This window comes from Balaenoptera physalus, assembly GCF_965194825.1.
Source record: "Balaenoptera physalus genome assembly, chromosome: 13".
NCBI classification, from domain to species: Eukaryota; Metazoa; Chordata; class Mammalia; order Artiodactyla; family Balaenopteridae; genus Balaenoptera; species Balaenoptera physalus.
Window position 1 is genome coordinate 8,751,530 of NC_138892.1, and position 16,636 is coordinate 8,768,165.

A 16,636-nucleotide genomic window follows, 5' to 3' on the forward strand; every position below is an offset into this window, starting at 1 on the left:
AACCCCCTGCTCTGCATGCCATCAGTACTGGCCTCACTGTCCTCATCATTATTTATTAGGGATGCAGGGTGAGGATCCCCATAGAGCCATCAGTTCCCATCACTTGAGTGCATGTTTTATTTAAGACACTCTGCTTTATAAAACAGGGATTTATCATCAGTGCACAAATTATTCTGTGCCGCAACTGAGAAGGCTTGGGGAGAGAATACCTTCTGGAGTTAGAGCCCTAGTTCTTCCACTTCCTTGTTTAGTGGTTTCAGATCAGTTACTAAGTTTTGGGCATGCCATCCTTCCTATGAAGATCAAACCATTTCCACTTCAGGTTGCAGTGAGAACTAAATGAGGTCATGGGAAATACCTGCTATATAATAGGCACTTAATGAATGTGAGTTCATGTCCTCTCCCCACCAGAGCCTCATGGAAAAACTCAGTATGATTCTAAGCAGTCTTTTTCAATTTGGTCACACAGAACCTCAGAGAGAACCTATAGAAGAACATGGGTCATAACTGCTAGCTTTAACTATGTCTGCCTATCACTGCCCTTGACCAAAACAAGAGAAATGAAAAAACACCAGCAAGAGTTCCATGACCTAAAAACAAGCAATGAACTTATCCCTTACCCAGGAGAATAGTATCAGTATTCAGAGGGAGAAGAAATGAGGAATAAATAGCCTATATTTTCTACTTTGACTTCCAAATAAAGGTGCCAACTAGTCTTAGAGACCCCAACTAATCCTGGCCTGAGGGCATTGGGACCACTCTCTCAGTGATGGGTTATCTGTTTGTTTGTTCTGCCTAACCAGCTCTATCAAGTACCAGTGACTAAATATTAGGATTTAATATCTGACAAAAGAAGATCACATTATTAAAAATCAATTAGGGCTTCCCTGGTGGTGCAGTGGTTAAGAATCCGCCTGCCAATGCAGGGGACATGGGTTCGAGCCCTGGTCCGGGAAGATCCCACGTGCTGCGGAGCAACTAAGCCCATGCGCCACTACTGAGCCTGTACTCTAGAGCCCGTGAGCCACAACTACTGAGCCCACGTGCCACAACTACTGAAGCCTGCGTTCCTAGAGCCCGTGCTCCACAACAAGAGAAGCCACTGCGCCGCAACGAAGAGCAGCCCCTGCTCACCGCAACTAGAGAAAGCCCGTGCACAGCAACAAAGACCCAATGCAGCCAAAAAAAATCAATTAGAGGTAACCAATTTTAAAAACCAAAGGTGTTAATAATGTGATGCACTATGGGCCACACTAGCAGTGTTGGGAAAAAAACACAAAAATGCTAGCCCCCAACAGTGAACCAAGCAGAAATGCAAAAGTCCCAGAAGGTAAGACACGGCCTCAACAGAAAACACTAGGATGAGGAGTGAACCTAAAAATTGCCAGCAAATAATGCTAGATGATCTATGTGCTCTGTATATTCAATATTTGAAATATCTAAGCTTTTCTGGAATGTAAAAGTATGTGGTTTTGGTGTGTTTTTTTTTTTTAAATCATGAAAATTTGTTTACCTTGAAGGGATGGAGGAGGATGTAGTGGCCTTCCTTCCATACTGCTTCAAGAGCAAAGCCAGATGTTAAAAGAATGCAAACAAAATGCTGAGGTATCATGAATATACACGTGGTCTCTGCAAATAATTCTTTCTTCATACAAAAGGATGAAGTTGTGTACATGTTTCATTTGCAAAGCCTCTGTGCTTCCAAATGGCTTCCAAGCAAAGGTCAAAATGTCTCCCCCCAAGGTTCGCAAAGGGCCTAGTCTATGAGTGATCTGTCACAGGCCTCAGACACAGCTGGAGGGCACGGGGCCAGGGGTAAAATTCCTTACCCAACTGAAGTCCAACTAGTTATCCAGAAGAGCCCATGTCACCAAAAACACATGGGGACTCGCCCCAGGAAGAGAACACTTTCTTGTTTGTCAAAGCCCCCAAACCACAGCAGACACTACCAACATTTCTGTAACAGGCAACACAGCCAGATTCCCCTCCTTTTAGACACCACACATCAATCAAGCTTTTATTTAGTCTCTCCTCCCTTCAAACTGGTGGAAGTGCCAGATGCTCTGGCTCTTCTTCTCAGTTTAGTGGGGGGGAGGACAGGTGAACAGGAAAGGTACTAGAGCTCAGAGACTGGCCTGCATTTAAAGCCTTCTCTAATTGTGAAATATTCTTTGTTTCCTATTCAAGGATGTCTGGGCATGAACAAGGCAGGTAGGAAAAACTGAGAGTTCTATATAAAATACACTGTCGCCTAAAATATTTTTAAAGGGAGGGGACAGTTCACAGGTCCCTTCCATGCCACCCCAAATATTTCTGCTAGAAGGGAAGGATGGCTCAGATACTTCAGGAAGCTACTGTGAAGCTACTTGGCCTGGGAGAAGCTCTTGCGTCTGGTTTCTTCCCAAGGCAGTAGGGCTTAGCGCTCAAGCACACAAATTCAGCAGCCTTGGGCAAGATACTTAACCTCTCCACAGTTAGCTCATGGGGTCGTCATGAAGAATAAATGTTAACGTATATACAGCACTTAGAACAGCATTATAGGAAGCACACAGGAAGTAACACTGTCTTTCCCTTCTAATGTATAAGTTCTCGCCTCCTCCAACCCAAACCCTTTCTTTCCATATTCTTTCAGGTCATTTGCCTGACCCTGGACTTATCTCATTCCCTGGACTCCCATGAACATTCACCAGCATTCCCTGAAGACTTCAACCCCTGGCTACCCCACACTACCTACCCAGGCCAATCCTCACTCAGCCTCAGATGAACCCCAACTCACCACCTTCTTCACCCTGCTTTGCTGGAAAGAGCCTGCATAGCCTCAGATCACTGCAATTACAAAGAAAGGATCTCCTCTCTCAGCTAAGTGTAGAGCTGGTAGATGGCTCTTCCTGTAGTCCTTTTCCACTCAGACTTCATCTCCTGTTTTACAGCGAGGAATGCCACCCATTGAGAGGGGAATGTCTCCCAGAGGCAACTCCCTCAAATATCCTTCTCTCCATTTCCAAATTTACTCTTTCCTCTCCAAGGCTAACCTGTCATCTAGGCAGCAAATCTCTTCCCACACCTCAGTTCTCTTCAAATCCTCTCTCTCCCCTGTTCAAGCCACCCAGCTGTATCGAATGCCTCCTGGGTGCCAGGCTCAGTTCATGGATGGTGAGGCTACAGAGCTCATCCTTGTACCTTCGACAGTTAAGTCTCGGCTTGTTCCTTCCCCTTAGCCTTCTGATTCATGCTTTAGAATATAAGCCCCACGAGCGTAGGGATTTTATCTATTTTCTTACTGCTTTATCCCTAGAGACTAGCATAGCTCCTGAAACACACAAGGCACTCAATAAATATTTGTTGAGTTAATTCAAGTCATCCTTGATTCATTTATTCATTCAGCAAATGCTCACTGAGCACTCGCTCTGCGTGTGTGTGTGTGTGTGTGTGTGTGTGTGTCAGGTCAGGTGCTGGAGTTACAGAGGTAAGCACTAGTTCCTGTCCTAGAGCTGCTCACCGTAGTGACAGAGAGAAACCCGAAAACCCACAGGGAGGCTTCCCAATGTGACAGACAGCAGCAAGCAGGATGAACAACGTGCTGGACCTCAGTGGAGCCCTGAACACGTTGCACTGAGCTCCTTTTTTATTTAATTAATTAATTAATTAATTAATGGCTGTGTTGGGTCTTCGTTTCTGTGCGAGGGCTTTCTCTAGTTGTGGCAAGTGGGGTCCACTCTTCATCGAGGTGCGCAGGCCTCTCATTATCGCGGCCTCTCTTGTTGCGGAGCACAGGCTCCAGACGCGCAGGCTCAGTAATTGTGGCTCACGGGCCTAGTTGCTCCGCGGCATGTGGGATCTTCCCAGACCAGGGCTCGAACCCGGCACGTGGGATCTTCCCAGACCAGGGCTCGAACCCGTGTCCCCTGCATTGGCAGGCAGATTCTCAACCACTGCGCCACCAGGGAAGCCCCTGCACTGAGCTCCTAAAGGCCAAACCTAACTGCCCACATCCAGGGCTTATCTCAGCTGACCCCCTGGGGCACCAGCCCTGATAACTATCCTTTACTTCCCTAAACTCCTTCCTGCCTGGGTTTCTCTTGCACCACCCTTTTTCCTGTTTTCATCCCACTCCTCTGACCATCTGTTAAGAGAGCGCCGTCACAACCATGGCCTAGATGACCATCTCTAGATCTAAATGGATGGCTCCCAACTTCTCTCGAGCTCCAGGCCCTCATTTCCACCTGCCAAGTTATAGTAAATGTCCTGCAAACATCTAAAACGTATCCAAAGCAAACACACAGCCTGTTAGCCCCCATCCTCACACTTTTACAAACTCAAAACCTCTGCTCCACCCACCAAATGCCCATCCCAACTCCTGGCATCATCCATTCAGCCAGCCAAGGGCCTGTCCACAACTCTTCCTTCTTTCACACATCCGATGGATTTCATTTCACAAGTTTTTCTAAAATCTAGTCTTTCCATCTTTACTGTCACTGACTTAATTTACATTCTCCAATCACTTCTCTTGCTTTGATTGCCCCTTATCTCTCCTCCAGTATCAGATTCTCAATATGGAGATCAACTGAAGCAAGTTGTTTTAAAAACTGCTTTCTACAGAATAAAATTCAAATTCCTTAGAACACAAAACCCAGACAACCCTTCCACTCTCCTCCAGGCAGCCTGCACTTGTGTCCCACTAACACCTCACCATTTCCCATATGCCCCCGCCCCCTAAATCCTCCCTTGTTTATGTCACTTCCTCTGCCTGAAATGCTAGCATAACTTTTATGAAAACAGTAGCTAACACTGATTCCAGGTACTATTACTATTATTATTCCCCATTTTACCAGTGAGAAAGCTGAGGCACACAGATATTACTTGCCCAACACTGGGCTGACCTAACCACACAACTGTCCTGACTTCAGAACCTCAGTTCTTAACCACTATGTTATATCACCCCGATCTACTCACCATCCCCTTCACCAAGCAACTCCTAATTTCCCTTTAAGACTCAGTTCAGGGACTTCCCTGGCGGCGCAGTGGTTAACAATCAGCCTGCTGATGCAGGGGACACGGGTTCGAGCCCCGGTCCGGGAAGATCCCACATGCCGCGGAGTAACTAAGCCCATGCGCCATGGCTACTGAGACTGTGCTCTAGAGCCCGTGCTCTGCAACAAAGAGCAGCCCCGCTTGCTGCAACTAGAGAAAGCCCGTGTGCAGCAATGAAGACCCAAGGCAGCCAAAAAAAAAAAAATAAGTTCAAATGTTTCCTCGATGGTGAAGACTTCCCCAATTCCCTAGGGCTCTGCCTCCAACCTCCAGGATCCCTTGGCATCATACCTCTGTCTTTATTACAGGCAGCCTCACATTACTGGTTGAGTTCCAAAGATAAAAGCCAGGTCTTTTTATCTTGTACTATTCCCAACACTGTATAGTGCCTGAGGCATAAGTACTTAGGTAATAAACAAATTCTTCCAAGTACACAGGACATAGAGTATATCCTGCTCACTCAAGTCTACCCAGCCTGTTACTGCTTCCAAAGACCCTACCTACAGTGCTAACCCCAACCTCTCCCCTCCTCCTCTCTTGGCCCCAGGATTCTGAGGATGAAGAGTCAAAGCACTCGCTGGGGCAGCCAGTCCCACAGCCAGCTGACAGCATTATCACAGCAGGGCAGGCCAGTGAGCTGCTGGCCATGGGCCCCTTGATAAAAGGAGTAAACTGCATCTAAAGAGCACTTTCTCTCGCTGAAGACAGACAGAGGGGACATTTGATGTGCAGCTGCCAGATTTAAGGTCTTTGTCATTTAAAATGTGAGAGTGGGATGGTGGACATAAAAATAAAAACGTACATAATATGACAAAAAACCTGCCATGGCCATTATTTACACCTCACTAAGAGCCAACAGGCTGGCAAAAATGTACATAAGTAATATTATTTAGTTCTGTGACCTACTTGCCACTTTTACAAAATCACCACGACTATACAGTTGGCTCTTGAACAGACAGTGTTTGAACTGTGCGTGTCCACTTATACATGGATTTTTTTCAAGAGTAAATACTTAACAGTTGGTTGAATCCGCAGATGCAGAACTGTGGATACGAAGGGCTGACTGTAAAGTTACACTTGGATTTCAACTGCGCAGAGGGTTGGCGCCCCTAACTCTGGCATTGTTCAAGGGTCAACTGTATACCTCATTAAATCAGATAAACTTTGGAATAGGTTTTGATTATTATTCTAAATTCTACAATTGCTCAGCACCTAATGGAGTTGGTTCGTTTCTTTTTTTCGTACGTTAAAGTAGAATGGTTACCTGCTTACAGTATTTTCAGAGGGAGCAAAGTAATTTTTTTAAAAGTGAGTCACTGTCACACAATGACCATCATTGTCAATAAATATGAAGGAAGGTAGTTCCAGAACTTGAAGTAAGGTTTATTCCTATGAGTGAGGCTAATAAAACCAGCAAGCACATAGTTAACTGTAATACATGCTAAGAGATGGGCTATAATTAGGGTGGTTCCCAAACACTGAAAACTTTAGTACCTGTGCTGATCTATATTCCGTATGTAATAGTTTTCACGAAGCTATAATCAACTGAGTAATGTTTCTTATTCTGAGACTGTCCATTCTACTCTTTTGTCAAAATGCCTTTTCTTTGAAATGGTGGTAATAAATAGTGGGTTTTTTAAAATGCCTTTACTTGGCATATTTAAAACTGATAACTCATGATGGATCCTAATATTGCTTTTGCAATGTTACAGTTCCCTGAAACCTACGTCTGTCTGGGAACCACCATGTTAAAGTGTCTGAAGAGACTTGGGAAATAGCCAAATCCAGCTTACTTGTCTAGAATGTAGTTCTAGAAAGGAATAATTAAAATGGAAAGCACACCATGCATTTCCCCAAATTGTGCCTAAAAAACAAAAATAAAAACCTGGGACTTTTAGATTTTATATATACACAACACTTAAGATTCCCAACGCATATTAGCATCTTAAAGACTCTTAAGTCCTTGTAGTAAGCAAAGATCAGTTTAATTCAGGAAAGGAACTTTTTTTTTGTTTTCCAGACAAACCTGTTAGTACCCTGACAAACAGTAGGAAATGCTGAACTAATCAAATCTACTGAAGTGTGTCTAAAAACAGAATATGTTAATTAGTGGAAGTGTGTCTTCCTGAAACCTGGAAATGGGGCAGGGAATCATCCCACCCTCTACCCCTCCAAAAAAGAAAGTATGGCAGTGTTTTCTGTGGGGCTTTCCTGAGAGAAAGTTACATAATCTGGTAATAGGGTTTTTCTACTTCAGTTTCTCTAAAATCTAGGGGGAAAACATGCATGTATATATATCTCCATTCCTCAATACGGATGGCCAACTCCTTTTGATCCAAATGGAAAGCTCTGGATAGGGAGGACAACATTCTGGTCATCAAAAATGTTCATCTCCTACATGTTGAAGTAGCAAATTAACTTCTTTTTTTTTCCCCCCCCCCAAATCTTCTGGCCGCTCCAGGCAGCATGTGGTATCTTAGTTCCCTGACCAGGATCGAACCCACGCCCCCAGCATTGGAAGCGAGGAGTCTTAACCACTGGACCGACAGGGAAGTCCTGCAAATAAACATTTTTAAAAATCGCTTATGAATTTGGTTGGTATGGCAACTGAGTGGACTGATAAATTTGATTCTCAAAACCAGAAAAACTGGGGATCATGTCCTGGAATATGGCAACCCACGAGTGGTTCCTTAAAAATTCTTCAAACCTCAGTGAAACAACCCAGAGTGGATCATTAAATCATTTCAGTGGTTGGGATCAGCTCTTTTGGTTTTGGTTTTGTTTTACAAAATGGACTTGAGTAGCCTATATCAGGATAGAATATATGACGTAGTATCAGAAAGTAAATATAAATACTTTTGCTTCAGTGTATACTTCATGTATGTACAGGGCCTCAATCAAATTTACTGCTTAGTGTAGATCCAATCAAAAAGTTTGAAAGCCACTGTTCTAAGCTACCCAATTAGCTGTCTAACTTCAGCTTATAAATAGGAACTTCTTGGCATAAAAAGAACAGCAATTATTTTATGCAAGCAAGGGGTTAAAAAAAAAAAGAATGGCACCGAGAGGCACAAGACTCACTGCTCTGGGCTCCTGAGAGGGGGGCAAGGAACCTTGTGCTAGGTCTCTTTTTAAGCCATTAAAGGGCATTACATAAGCCCACCACTACACAGTCTGGTGTTTTACAAAGGCATGGATAACCAAAATGCACTTCTAAAGGAAAACAAAAATGTAAGGAATTAATTTCCACATTGATTTAAAAAGCAAAAACAAGACTTCACAGAATAACTGACACCCCAAACTTTTATACTTCATAGAAAAATAAGGTCCTCTATGCCCACCGAAATGGAATTGTGCACCAACTCAAAAGCAACGCTTAACTTTCCAGTGTGAACAAGGTTTGGTTCCAAGCACAACTCAAGATCATTTCTATCTTTACAGGTTATTATTCAGAAGGTTTAGTTAGCAACTACAAAGCAATATAAATCAATGAGATCTTTAAATAAAAATCTTTGAACCTGCTTTTTTATAAACCACCCATATTTAGTAAATATTATATTGGCCCAGGATGTCAAGAAATACAAAATGAGTATAATAGTCTATGGCCAAACAGCCTGCAGGTTGCCAAAAAGAAGCGAGATTCAAGCACAAAATAATTAGCCCTTTGGCACCCTTTCCCCCTCATGCAAGAAGGCTGGGACCACTGACTGAAAGCTTCTGAGAACACTGGAATCCTAATGTCACCTCCCCACTTGAAGCCCGGCCTCTCACTGACCCCACAGAGTTCAAAAAGGGGGAGGGAGTGCTCCCACCCTCCAACTAAATCTCTGTACCTAGCATTACTGAAACTGGACACAAATTGGTTATGCTTAAGAACTTCTACCAATGTACCATCCAGCTGACCTTAGCCAAAACAATTTTTTAAATTCCTGTTTTAAATTTTAGAATCTATGCATAAAAAGTTCATCTCCTCACAAGCAAAATTAGGATCTGACCCCTTCAATTCTAAAAATTTCATTAGCATAAGCCCACATGTGTTCTAACACCAATCCTGTGAAATGCTTTGTGATGGGAAAAATGCTTTGTGACTCTGGCTATTTCCAAAGTGCCCATTAGCTGCAAGCAGCCTATCTTACTCTGCATAAACCCTCCCTGTCCAATTTCGTAGCCACACATGGCTAGTGTGAACTTTTAATGAGGCTACTGTGACTGAGAAACTGAATTTTTAAATGTATCTTAGTTTTAATTAATTTAAATTTTAAGGGAGTTCTCTGGTGGCCTAGTGGTTAGGATTCTGGGCTTTCACTGCCGTGGCCCGGGTTCAGTCCCTGGTTGGGGAACTGAAATTCTGCAAGCCACATGGCGCAGCCAAAAAAAAAAAAAAAAAATTTTTTTTTTAATTGATAACTTACTTCTATTACTAGAAAACTTTTGTATGTTTGAAAAAACTTGGGTACATGAATGTACTTTTTCAACTGTAAAATTTATCAAATCTAAATACAGATCAAGCATGTCCAATAAAATTTCACATTCAAACTGAAATGTATTATAAAACACACACCAGATTTTGAAAACTTAGTATGAAAAAAAAGAATGTCAAATATCTCATTAATATTTTAAAATCTGTTGCATGTTGAATTAACTTTTTGTACATATTGGGTTAAATAAAATATATATTATTAAAATTAATTTCACCTGTTTTCTTCTTTTTTTTTCTTTATGGCTGCTCCGCATGGCTTGCGGGATCTTAGTTCCCCGTTGAACCCAGGCCCTTAGCAATGAAAGCACTGAGTCCTAACCACTGGACCGCCAGGGAATTCCCCCGTTTTTTTTTAATGTGACTCCTGGAAAATGTAAAATAACACATGGCTCACATTCTATTTCTACTGAATGGTGCTGGCATAACGTAATGATTCCCAAACCTTTCCCACCAGAACACCTTCCCACACCAGGTTCGGGGACGTTGCCATAACCAAATACTGTGCTTCCTGTGTGGCATCAAAACCTGCTGACGGCATCTGAGATTCAGAAGTCCTTCCCTCATCTTCAGTGACTCACGACTGTCCCGCACAAGCACCTTTCTGTAATCCTTTCCCAGGTCCTCTTTCTCTGCCTGTCCCCAAGGCCCCATTCTCAGTTCTCTTTTCCATTCTCTGCACCCATGGTGACCTCATCTCCTCTCAGCTTCAACTATCACTTCTACGTGGATGACTTCCAATTCTTTATCTCCACTTCTGACCTCTTTCTCAAGCGTCAGCTCCACATTGCCAGCTGCCTGCTAACCAGTTCCATCTGGAAATCCCACCAGCTCCTTAAACTCAGTATGCCCGACCTGGAATTCCTCATCTTCATTTCTGCTGGATTCCCGTCATTCACCTTGAAAATCTGGAGTCCCTGGTCCCTCTTCTAGCCCCACTGCCATAGTCTTATGGCAGGCCCTTTCATAACAGGCCTCCTGCTTGGCCTGCCTATCTCAATTCTCCCCTCAGTCCTGCCCTCTCCCAATCCCACCACCCTGAGTCCTCCTCTGCCTCACTGCCATACTAATATTCTCAAAATACCACACTGATCACATTGCCATCAAACTTTCAACAGACCCCCACTATCTGCCATGGCAATCCAAACTACTCAGCAGGCGTCCCAGCTCTCCCATCCAAACTCCCTTCAGTCCCCTCTGAACACAACTAACCCTCCAGCTACAATGCTCTGCCCTCATGTCTACTCTTCACAATTCTGCCCAATATTTAAGGCTCAGCTCAAATAAAAGGTCCTCATATAAAGACTTCTCTGATCAACCCAGCCAAAATTAGCCTTTCTCCTCCCTCAAACTCCTTTTGTATTTCTAATGGTGACCACTGTAGTAATGGGAGTACATCTGTGGTCTTACCCTCTTTATAAAATAGTGTTCTTTTATCAGTACCCAATAGCACTTGCACTGCACATTGCCATTTCTGGACATCTTACCAAAGAAATCAACTTAAAAAGGAAAATCTTGGGCTTCCCTGGTCGCGCAGTGGTTGAGAATCTGCCTGCCAATGCAGGGGACACGGGTTCGAGCCCTGGTCTGGGAAGATCCCACATGCCGCGGAGCAACTAGGCCCGTGAGCCACAATTACTGAACCTGCGTGTCTGGAGCATGTGCTCCGCAACAAGAGAGGCCGTGATAGTGAGAGGCCCGCGCACCGCGATGAAGAGTGGCCCCCACTTGCCGCAACTAGAGAAAGCCCTCGCACAGAAACGAAGACCCAGCACAGCCATAAATAAATAAATAAAAATAAATAAATAATTTAAAAAAAAAGGAAAATCTTGGTAAAGTTGGGACCACTGATGACTCAAACCTTTATCTCCAACCAGGTATCTAATTACTCCAGACCTTCATTTAGATGTCCCAAGATTAAACTACTCCAAAACTGAACTCATTTTCTCAATCCCACATGTGTCTCTCATCTAAATGGACCCTAACTCCGTGAATGGTACCACCATCCATCAGCAGGCCAGGCCAGAGACAGAGGTGTCATCTTTTATTTCGCCAACCCTAACCCTCAATGATCAGGTTCTGTGAAATCTTCTTCGTAAATGTCTCTGGATTTATCCACTTCTTCCCAGCTCTGCTGTCAGCCCACGCCACCATCACCTGAGATTACTGCAATACCATCTGGTCTTATACTCAATCCTCCAGCCATTTTCTACAGTCCAACTAGAGCATATCTTTCAAAAATTCAATCTGATCAGGTGAAATTCCTGCTGAAAACCCTTTAATTGTTCTTGGGATAAAGACTTCCAAACATGACTTATAGACTCTTCCGCATCTCACCAGTGTTTACCTTTTCAGTTTCACTTCTCATTTCCCAGATTATCTTTTCTCTTACACACATCATGCTCCAACCATGTCCAAGTACTCTACATACAGTTTTCTAAATATGCTTAAGTCCTCTCTTGCCTCGGGGCCCTTGCCTCTATTTGGGTTGGGTGTCCCTCTTTTGTAATCACCCAACACCCTGAGGACTGGCCAGGCTCCTTGAATTTATATTCTTTCTAACTTCAGCCTGGAAAAAAATCTTCCTACTACTGGTACCTGGTACCTGGAAAAAAATGGTACCTGGAAAAAAATCTTCCTACTACTCCTATGCTAGCTCTTATCCCAATGTCTGGCAGGTAACAGGTATTCAAATAATTATTTGTAATGAATGAACAGATAAAAATTTTGTTTTTCTCTGAAACAAATTCCAGTCCAAGGTCAATGAATGAAAGCTATTTGTCATCTATATTAATTCAACAGCATTGTATAAAGTGGGCAATTGACCTAAATTTTAATTTTATCTGTCTTTTGAGTCAAAACTATTACCAGTTTGGTGAAATAGAGTCTACATGTGCAGGCTCAGAACAATGAAAATGAAGGAAAAAACACTGTATTTTATGTTCTCCTTTGCCTTGTAAACTTTAAGACCAATTCATCTGAAACCGTTGAGAACCTTTTGATGCAAAACACAGAATGTATGAAAAGCAGCCAAGCAAATGTGGATACACCACAGAGGCAGAGCCTGAAGGGAACTGGAGAGCAGGGAGACGACCTCAGACCATAGGAATGTAGGGACTTGAATAAAAGAAAAGGCTCAGCGCTGCTCCTGTCCTCATCCAGGCTGGAGCTCCGAGCAATCAGTGCAGCGCTTCACGATCCTGGGAGCCGTGAGAGGATCAAGGCATCTGTGGGGCCGTAAAAGCCTTTCTGGTTTACTTAACAGAGAGAGAGCAAAGGGGAAGGAAACACTGAGCAACGAGACTAGGTGCTGGCCCCTTCATACAGCATTTCCCTTCTGCTTCCCAACAACGTATTATTCCCATTTTACCGACTAAGAAACAGGGGCTTATGGTCACATAGCTGGTCCTGGTGACCTTACACTCAGGCCTAATTCAAACACATTTTTATTGAGCACTTACTTGTGCTAAGCCCTATTCTAGATGCTGAGGATTGAGCAATAAGCAAAACACTGAAGTCTGCTTTGGTTTGTGGGGAGTGATGTACCACACACAAATAATGTGATTTCAGACACTGACACAATTAAGGGGCATAAAAAAAGTAAAACTGAGGGATATGATAGAGTAACTAGGGAGGCAACTTAAGTTGCAAGGTTCTCAGAGATAATTCAAAAGATAATTTTGCAGGCCTGAAAAAAAAAAAAAAAAAGGATAAAGTGACTATCTCATCAAACCTTAAATCGAAGTCTCTAGAACTACCAGAAGCAAAAACTTACCATTCATTCCCTGAGTATCAGTAAGGAGACCATCAGGTGAAAGAACTATAGCGTTATCCTAGTCATAACCCAAAGCAGTAGGTTAGACAGTCATCAGGTGGCAAATATTTCCACATGAACCGGTGGTTGTTCAGGGCGATGGGCTGACCAAATTAATTCTTAGCGCCCCCTGCACCTACACCAGCACCTGGCATAATAAATGAATGCTGAATATTTGAAGAAAGAAAGGAAAACATGTTAAAATGTCACCATCGCGGGTTAAATCCCTTTTCAGGCCAAGTGGCTTCAATTCACCCCACCCACTCCACCACAAGTCTTAATCACAAGAAGCAGGTGAGGGAAGTCGGATTAGTGTAAACCCTTGAACAATACTGTACTAGGAAACAATTAGCATAGGCTGCCCCACTCCCCAGCCAATGATCAGAAACCCCACCTTTAACTTCCAAGTTCCACTTAAAGAAAATCTAATATCCAAATGATAATTAAAAATTAATAAGGAGTAATTATTTGGCTTCTTTAAATAAGGGTTCTCCTAATGCAGATACTCAGGCTACTTACGTACCAGGTCCTTGTTCTAACTGTTGCACACATAGCACCAAGGTAAAGCCACTGGCTCTCTACCTGGGTATCTCCCTCGCTAGATGGGTACTCCTTGAGGGGAGGGACAAAGTATACTGTTCACCTGTGTTGCCTCAGGGCCTTGTCCAATTTAAACGGCAGAAGGTCAATGATTATACTGAGTTGTAAAAATTAAATTTCTCCAAAACTTTTCAGTTCTGGGGCAACTGGGTAGGGTGAGGCCCACCCCTTACTACTGTTATCTGCTGGGGCCTGCTCTGCAGAACCTGAAGGTCTCATCATCACATATCACTCTTTCTGTGTCTCTTTGTAGTTTTAAGAGCTGGAAAAGCCTTAGAAGTCTCTGCTTCAATTTTTAGAAGTTGATTTTTAAAGGACTGTCCCAGTGGCGACAGAGAATAACAAATGGCCATTCAAAGCTGAACAACAGGGTTGAGTCTGCGCCATATACCAAAGATGCCAATGCTTCCTTTCTGGCACACAGATGGAAGGACTGAAAAACAGTTTAAAAATAAGATACCACTTCTGATAATAGGCGCTATCAATTTTTGTGATGTTTCAGTAAAATCTTAGTAATGAATCTGTGACAATTCTTTCTGAGACAGAGTAGCCTTGTGAATAATGACATTACTGTAATATCACAAGTAGACCCAGCATTGGGGGTGGGGAGACTTTAGTGAGGATTATATTATTTTTCTCCAGTAAGAAACTTCCTCTGCATACACCGTCTCATTTTTAAAAACCACAACATGCAAGTTCTAATATCCCTGGGGTTTTGCTGTTCATAACGTCAGCCACATCTCTAAAGTTTTTAGATTCATTTCACGCTACCAACAGAAAGAAAACTTCAACAAAAGGCACAAATACCACCCATCTGCACACTTGATTTATTACTCATTTTTATTTGCTCCTGAATTCCCATAGTTTGGTGTGCCATAAGGACTGGCCCCGCAGGAACTTAGATCCAAAATGGCAGCTGAGCTTCTGAAACTCATCAGAGCCATAATGCCTAACATACGTGAAACCAGGTCTTATTTATCGCACTTCTCAACCTGTCTAGGAGAGAAGAATATTTACCAAAACATTTCAAAGAATCAGATGGCATTCTGTTAATGTTCATTATATCATTCTCCTTCTTGCCTAAGAGAGCAGGCACCCTGCTTCTGGTCCCTCCGCTCTGCAAACTGAATTAAACTGCTATTCACATGTTTACAGTCCACAAAAACAAGCTAATGGCAAAACATGGAAAGCTTAGGTTCTTCTCATTCTTCTTCTGTAAGGCCAACTTAGGAAATGGGCGTAAAATGAATCATCTAACAAGTAAAGCCCCAAATAAGCGCTTTCATTTTCAGAAAAAACAACAACAAAAATCAGAGCTCTAATTTTCCTTAGGTCTACCACAAAGCAACACTCCCTATCACTATGGTAATTTCTGTCTTTTCCTTTAAATTCAAGCTGTAAAAAAAATTTTTAAGAGACAAATTTGTTCCAGATTACCTCCTGACTGTAATGTTTCCAATCCCTCTTACACAAAAGCTGAACTTATACCACCAAAAAAATTTACACTGAATTTAAACCGTCACTTCTCTACTCATTTCCACTGCTAATATAATAACAACATTAATTTTAGAAAAATAATAAAATACTTGCTCTTTAGAGACAGAGAACTTTAATTATCTTCCTGAATTCAAATGGAAAGTCTTTTTGTTAAATCAGCATGAAAGTCCCTTCATCTACACACAATTGGCCCAAAGAAACAGGCCATTTTCAGCACAAGAGGCCAATCCATTTTAACAGTGAATAAAGCTTTTGAAAGCACTACACACCCTCTTCCAGACTGTCAAATTTTCAAAATGGTCCAGCATTTTTTTTCCATTTTTTTTTTTAACACTTTCAGGTCCAGCAAACATAATTAGATTAATTAAAGAGGAAACAACAACAGCCAAAAAAAGCCACTGCTCACTTCTGATCAAAATTATTCCATTTATGCTTAATTAGCTTTAATCCAAGTCTACATATTTAATGATGGGGATATGACAATTCAACCTATTTGCATATTTTAAATGCCCTTTCTAAACTATGTAACAGATTTAGAAAAATAGTCTGTTTCTCATGCCAATATGCTAAAGCATAAATCAGGAGGATACAAATTAGGAAGAAAAAAAGAAAGAAAACAAGGCCTCGCAGAGCCAGGGATGTGCTGGGGGGGGGGGGCGGGGGGGGAATTTCCCCGGGGGGGGGTCAATTTACCCGCCGCATCAAAACTACGATCCTTTCAGCCCACCAGACCGAGAAGCATTACATCACACTCTCACAATGATAGGGGGAGGTGGCTCTGAGAAAGCAAGTTTTCAGCCTTCTTCCCTCCCCGTTCCCAGGCTTTCTAGAATCCTGCATTAGGAGTAATGGAATTTAACTTCAGTGCACTGCACACACAGTTTCAGGGGTAACACGTACAGCTACTTATTTAGGTGACCCAATACGACCACTTCACAATGGATACGTGGCTAAAACAGGCAACTACACACACAGATGCTGAATTTGTGCTGAAAAGCCCAGTTCATCGGTGTAAGATTAAACGGAAATTGTAATCTATGAGAAACGAATAAGGCCAATCCACAGGGAGAAACTGATAAAGAAATAATTCCTAATCGGGAGGAATAGCTGTTTATACCCTTTAAAACACCATGTTTACAAGATAGTCCCACCATTTGGTTCGAACCACAATCAAAATAAAAGCGCATCTGGCTGCACATTTGAGAACACACACAGAG

General features: G+C 42.6%; 1 protein-coding gene across 13 annotated transcripts in view; it reads right to left on the bottom strand.

The window, feature by feature from the left end:
• The window catches only part of TNRC6B (trinucleotide repeat containing adaptor 6B), a 261,503-nt gene that overhangs the window by 123,530 nt on the left and 121,337 nt on the right, over positions 1-16,636 (bottom strand). The gene's annotated exons all lie outside the window — the stretch shown is intronic.